General features: G+C 34.8%; 1 long non-coding RNA gene across 1 annotated transcript; it reads right to left on the reverse strand.

Moving 5' to 3' along the window:
- Nucleotides 1-4,261: 4,261 nt before the first annotated feature.
- Nucleotides 4,262-4,782, reverse strand: LOC131033612 (uncharacterized). Its single transcript, XR_009103633.2, has 2 exons — nt 4,686-4,782; nt 4,262-4,584 (listed from the first exon to the last, which is right to left on the reverse strand). It is a non-coding gene; the product is annotated as an uncharacterized LOC131033612 (long non-coding RNA).
- Between the last annotated feature and the right edge of the window lie 968 nt (nt 4,783-5,750).

Genomic DNA, 5,750 nt, shown 5'->3' on the forward strand with positions numbered 1-5,750 from the left:
TGTTGTGTCCTGCTGCTCCTGCTGAGGTCACTCCTGCTTCGTGTTCCAATACCCAACTACGGATACTTCTACTACATTACCGAGTCGTGCTGTTCCAGTGGCTTCCTTGCCCCAATCTTCTCCCGTGGTTGACACCTGTCTCTCCATTGGATCTTTTCTCTTTCTTGTGTTACAAAGAGAAGTCTTAAATTTAGGGTTGGGACCCTTGTTTCTCGCTTATCTAACTCTTTTTTCTAATCTCAGGTCTTGTGAAATTCGCCCCATTTGTCTTGATGGCTGATCTGTAATGGGTTCCTGCCCTTCCCCTACTCATTTGATTAAAACTTTACAAAAGATAACCATTTGCTTTCCATAAAAAAAACTAACTTTTAATTTGTTAACAAATACAGGTATTGATCTGCCTGTTAAGCTATTGCCATTGACAGTTCTGTCTGATAGACATGTACTAATAAATAAATTAACATGTGAATGTATGTTAGTAAATGTGTAAATCAATAGTTAGTTTGGTCATGATTTAGATTTTCATTAGCTCTACCATTTCAATCAACAGCTGATCACTGTGCATGAGCAATGTGATGAGAGGCAATCCATAGCTCAAGCCTTTCATCAGAGAGTTCCAATCTTCCACCTCTAGAACCTCTGGGGTTAAAATCTTCTGAATAATTAACTGAGCAGTCCGAACACCAACATTAATTTGAAATTCATGATCAAAACGATTGAAAAGAATCACAACAATTAGCCCACTGTAATCTGCATCATTAACGCCAACACCAACATCTATGGAGTGTTTCCAAGCCATCCCAGATCGAAGAGCAATTCAAGCATAGGTTCCTTCTGGTATGGCAATGGGCAAGTCAGTTGACACCATAGCCATTCAAGCATAGGTTCCTTCTGGTATGGCAATGGGCAAGTCAGTTGACACCATAGCCTTCCTACAGGCCAAACTAGCGCCCATAGGAGAGGGCCTGCTTGGCCTGATGGCACAACTGACATACCCAAGTGCTGCAACCATGCCGGAATCTTGTACTGCTACTGTAAGGTTACACTCTACAGGGCATTCGGGCTGCCCAAACATAGACCTTGAGTCCTACACAGATCTCTCAAATAAAGCCAAGTTTGGGAGTGAAAAGTAATGTGCGAGGTTTAGCGGTTGTTATTGTTATTCTTGTTTATTTGCTTTCTTTGTGAATATGTGTATATTTATAATTAATAAAATCAGATACACCTATTCATCAAAAAAATTCATTGAAACAGTCCCTGATGAATAATGACTTACCCATAACATCACCCTTATTAGGTGCAGAACAATCCTCCACACTGAGCATGAGATTCTCCTCAAATGGATTGGCTGTCATGAAAATGAGATCTTTCTTTTACATGGGAGATGGTAGGATTGAAAGTCTAATTATCTCTTTAAGATGTGATACATGGGAATACAGTTGAGACATATGTGAAGACTCACTGTGTGCATATGAGATGGTAGGATTGAAAGTCTAATTATCTCTTTAAGATGTGATACATGGGAATACAGTTGAGACATATGTGAAGACTCACCGTGTGCATATGAGATGAGACAAAAGTCTAAATAACTTTTAAGTGAGCTAAAGTGTAGTATGAGTAGGTCAAAAAAGATAAAAAGTAAACAGTTTGCTAAAGTACCTTTTCACACTAACAACTTGTATAAGTCAAAGCTATAAGATTTCCACGATCCATTCAAATATCGTTAGTAGTTTTTGGATTTGATTGTGTGAGATTTTTCTAAACCATCACCGTTTCGAATCACAATCCGTGTTTCAAGAGAGTTCGAGGAGTTGTAAATTAATGAGTTGCAGACCCAGACAACAATATATAAAGAGAGAGGAGGGGTAAGAGCATGAGGATCAAGGAGAACCCAAGGTAAAAAATATTAAACAACACAAAGCCCTTAAATATATCTAAAAAGCAACAATAATAATGAAAGAACAAGAAAGCTAAATTAAGAAAACAACTAAAGAGCAACTAAATAAATACAAATACAAGTGTGTATATATATGTGTGTGTGTGTGTACACACACACACACACAAACACACACACACACACACACACACATCCATGTATGTATGTATGCATGTATAAAAGGAAATACAACAATCTAAAAAGAATAAAAAAGAAAGAAAACCAAGGGAATTGAAACCACAAAAGAAAGAACTAAAAAATACTAAAAACAAAAACAATAAAAATAAAGAAACAAAAAACAAATAAAGAAAATATAGTTAGTAAACAAAAGAATGTATTCTTTATTTATACAATGTAGTAAACTTGTATAAGATCGTGAACAATTACATGCACTGATATAGTGATCTATGAGTATGGTCCATGCTGCTAAAGAGTGCATATAAACACAAAATGCAATCAAGTTGTACTCAAAGGTTTCCTAAAGATTATATGGCTTCTTACCGATTAATGAATTTGGTACTGCAATTACAAGGTTACATTCAATAGGGGGCTCTTGGGCTAGTATCTATGCAAGCATAGACCTCCAAAGTACAACCAAGCTTGGGAGAGAAAAATATATGTGTGAGGTTTAGCGGCTGTTATTGTTATTGTTGTTTATTTTCTTTTCGAATACTATCCATGTGATTTTGAGGAGTTACCTTGTGTCCTACCTTTTTTTGTTAATACATGTATATTTTATAATTAATAGAATCAGACACCTATTCATCCAAAAAATTCATACAATTATCTTTGTTAGGTGGAGACCAATCCTTCACGCTAAGCATGAGATGCTCCTCAAATAGTTTGGCTGCTACAAAAATGAGATCCTCATTTTACAAGGAGAGGGTAGGATTGAAAGTTTGACTACCTCTTCAAGGTGTGATACACGTGAACACACTTGAGACAAGCGTGAAGACACAGTGTATGCATATGAGGTGAGACAAAAGTCTAAATAACTTCTAAGTGAGCTAAAACTCAGTATGAATATGTCAAAAAGGTAAAAATTAAATAGTTTTGTTAAAGTACCTTTTCACGCTAACAACTTGTATAGGACCATGTACAATTACATGCAATGACATAGTGATCTAAGGAGTGCATATAAACACAAAATGCAATCAAGTTGCACTTAAAATTTCCTAAGATTGTATGGCTTCTCATTGATTAATGAGTTTGTAAATATATTTACTTTCACGTTGACGACTTATTTACTTTAACATACATCTTCATGGTTGTTCACATGCAAATCGAAGTGGAGACAATCCAAAGTTGAAAAATGCATGTTTATTCCATTTTTCTTTTGTTTTGGACTCACTTTGGCTTGTTTGTCCCTGAGTGATGACTAGTGTGCAAAAATTACCTATTTTTGTTTGTAAGTTGACAAAATAACCTTAACCTATCTCCACAAATCATATGGATTCAAATATGCTCTTCAATCTCAACCTTAAATCCTCTTATGTTGATTTTGCAACATCAAATATGCTCTTCAATCTCAACCTTACATCCCTTATGTTGATTTTGCAATATGAAAACAAACTTTGTTCAAACTCGTGGATATGAATTTAACTCCATATCCTTTAAATTTTAATTTTAAATTAGATGGTTGAAAGGGATTGAGCTTCATGACACATTACATTATCATAAGATTATAAGATTATCCTCCACATATAACTATGTATATTGCATGAGTACTTGGCATTCTTTTCATTAAATGAGAGCAACCCTAACCTAACAAGCTCCTTAATGGTGTTTATCATCATCGCCTATTTCAAATGTAGGTTTTAGGCATCAAGACAATCCAATTTCCAATATTTGTTTCAATGTAATTCAAATCCATGTGTAGGTTGGAGATTGATTCCATAAACACAAAACTTACAAAACATCAAACAAGAAGTCTTTCAATCTCAAGAAAGCTGTCTAACAAGCCTTAAATTTCTAATACTACAGTAAATCAATTTAGAACACTTATCATAATCAAATCTTCATCAAACTTAAAATAAATATGATTTATCTATTTTCAAATATTTTTGCAATAAGACCAGACTCTTCCCAAATTTATCCAATCTAAACATTCAATCCCCCACTTTTCAATTGAATAAAAAATATTTAAATAATTTCACTTTTAACTTTGTAGAAAATATAATTTCATTACAACACCATATTGAAAGAAGGAACACAAAAAAAAATAATTGTAAAAACATCCGTTTCTCCATTTCTTATGGAAAAAAGCCAAGCTGCAATCATGGAGTGAAGAAAATGTAGAGACAATTTTTGTATGACAAACTTGGATCTTTAAAGCTTTTCTATTGTATTAAATGTGTATACTTACACAGAGTCTCAAAATTACATAATCTAACCTTTACAAATGCCACTTCACACTTCACATAGACCTATAATCATGACAAGTGGCCAATTCCAACAATTCAAGACAACTTTTCCTACCAATAAATCAAGACAACCTTCTCCTGCAACTAATCCATAGAGTGTTCCATTACAATACTGCAATAAATTATCATATTGTATCTAATCTAATCTGGTTCAAGTCATATGGAAGCATATGTCCTCACACACAACATTCTTCACACAACCAACAACAACACAGGGCTGCTAAGCTGCAATCACAAACCAAAAAAACACAGGTAAGAATTTAACCTTAGTTTATACATATAAGAGCTACAAAGTATAAGCAAAAGGCAGTATAAGAGGCATATACCATCCTTCTAGACAACCTTTCTCTCCTCTGCTCTGTGTTTTGACAGGACCTGCTTCTGCATATTGTGATGGTGGAGCTTGAGTGGGGTACCCTGAAAGTAATGCCCATTTGAATATCAGTAATTAAAAAAAAAATATTTTATGTCTTTCTATTACAGTTAGGAATATATTCTATTATAGTCTTATAGAAATGAATATATTCTATTATAGTCTTTGGACGTTTAGTGTCATGGTAGAAATATTTCATGGTGAGGTCGCCACCAAAGTTCAAAGAAACATTTCATTGATGAGGTGGCCACCAAGATTCTAACCCCACTGGACCGCGAGCCACTGAACTTTCATATCTTTGTGCCTTCCCTGAACCATTGAATGCGTAAAGCTCGTGGATAGTGAACTCCCACCAGACCAAAATCCTGAATTTCTCCAATCTAAAAAAATATTCTATTCTAACTTCTCTGTTTTTTGTTTTTTTCATTCAAAAAGAGGATGCAAAGTAAAATATGTATTCAGAAACTGATGAAAAATGAAATCTTTAAGACTGAAACAAAGCTCAGTAAGTTCTTGTGCTATAGGAACCAGAGATAGAAAGAAGATAAGACCCATTTCTAACTCACAAAGATGGGAAACCCTTATCTTGCCCTCGAATATTGTTTAATCTAATTCCCAATATCTTCCTAGCAGATCTAAATTAAGCACCCCTTTGGAAGGTTCACAGACCACTAATCATTCTCAACTCCAGACTGAACAAAGCTTTCATAAACAAGTAGAAGATGAAAGAAAAGAAGAGCAAAAGATTTGCCTGGTGGAGGATATCCTTCTGGGTAACTAGAAAGTGGTGGTACAGCAGTGTGGTTCTGTTGCTCAGACATTCTGTACAAGCACTGATTTCTCCTCTTCACTTACTGGATGATAAATGGGTTTTTCTCTGCCCTTTTCTTCTTCAATTGAATTGTGTTATATTGTATTTGGATATCTATTTATATAGATAAGGCAGAGCTTAGAGCTTCCTTAGTCCTTACAGACCTTGCTTACTGTCAAAGATAGTGATGATCTGGAAAGTTGAGAT

The sequence above is a fragment of the Cryptomeria japonica genome, chromosome 6 (assembly GCF_030272615.1).
Source record: "Cryptomeria japonica chromosome 6, Sugi_1.0, whole genome shotgun sequence".
Taxonomy (NCBI): Eukaryota; Viridiplantae; Streptophyta; class Pinopsida; order Cupressales; family Cupressaceae; genus Cryptomeria; species Cryptomeria japonica.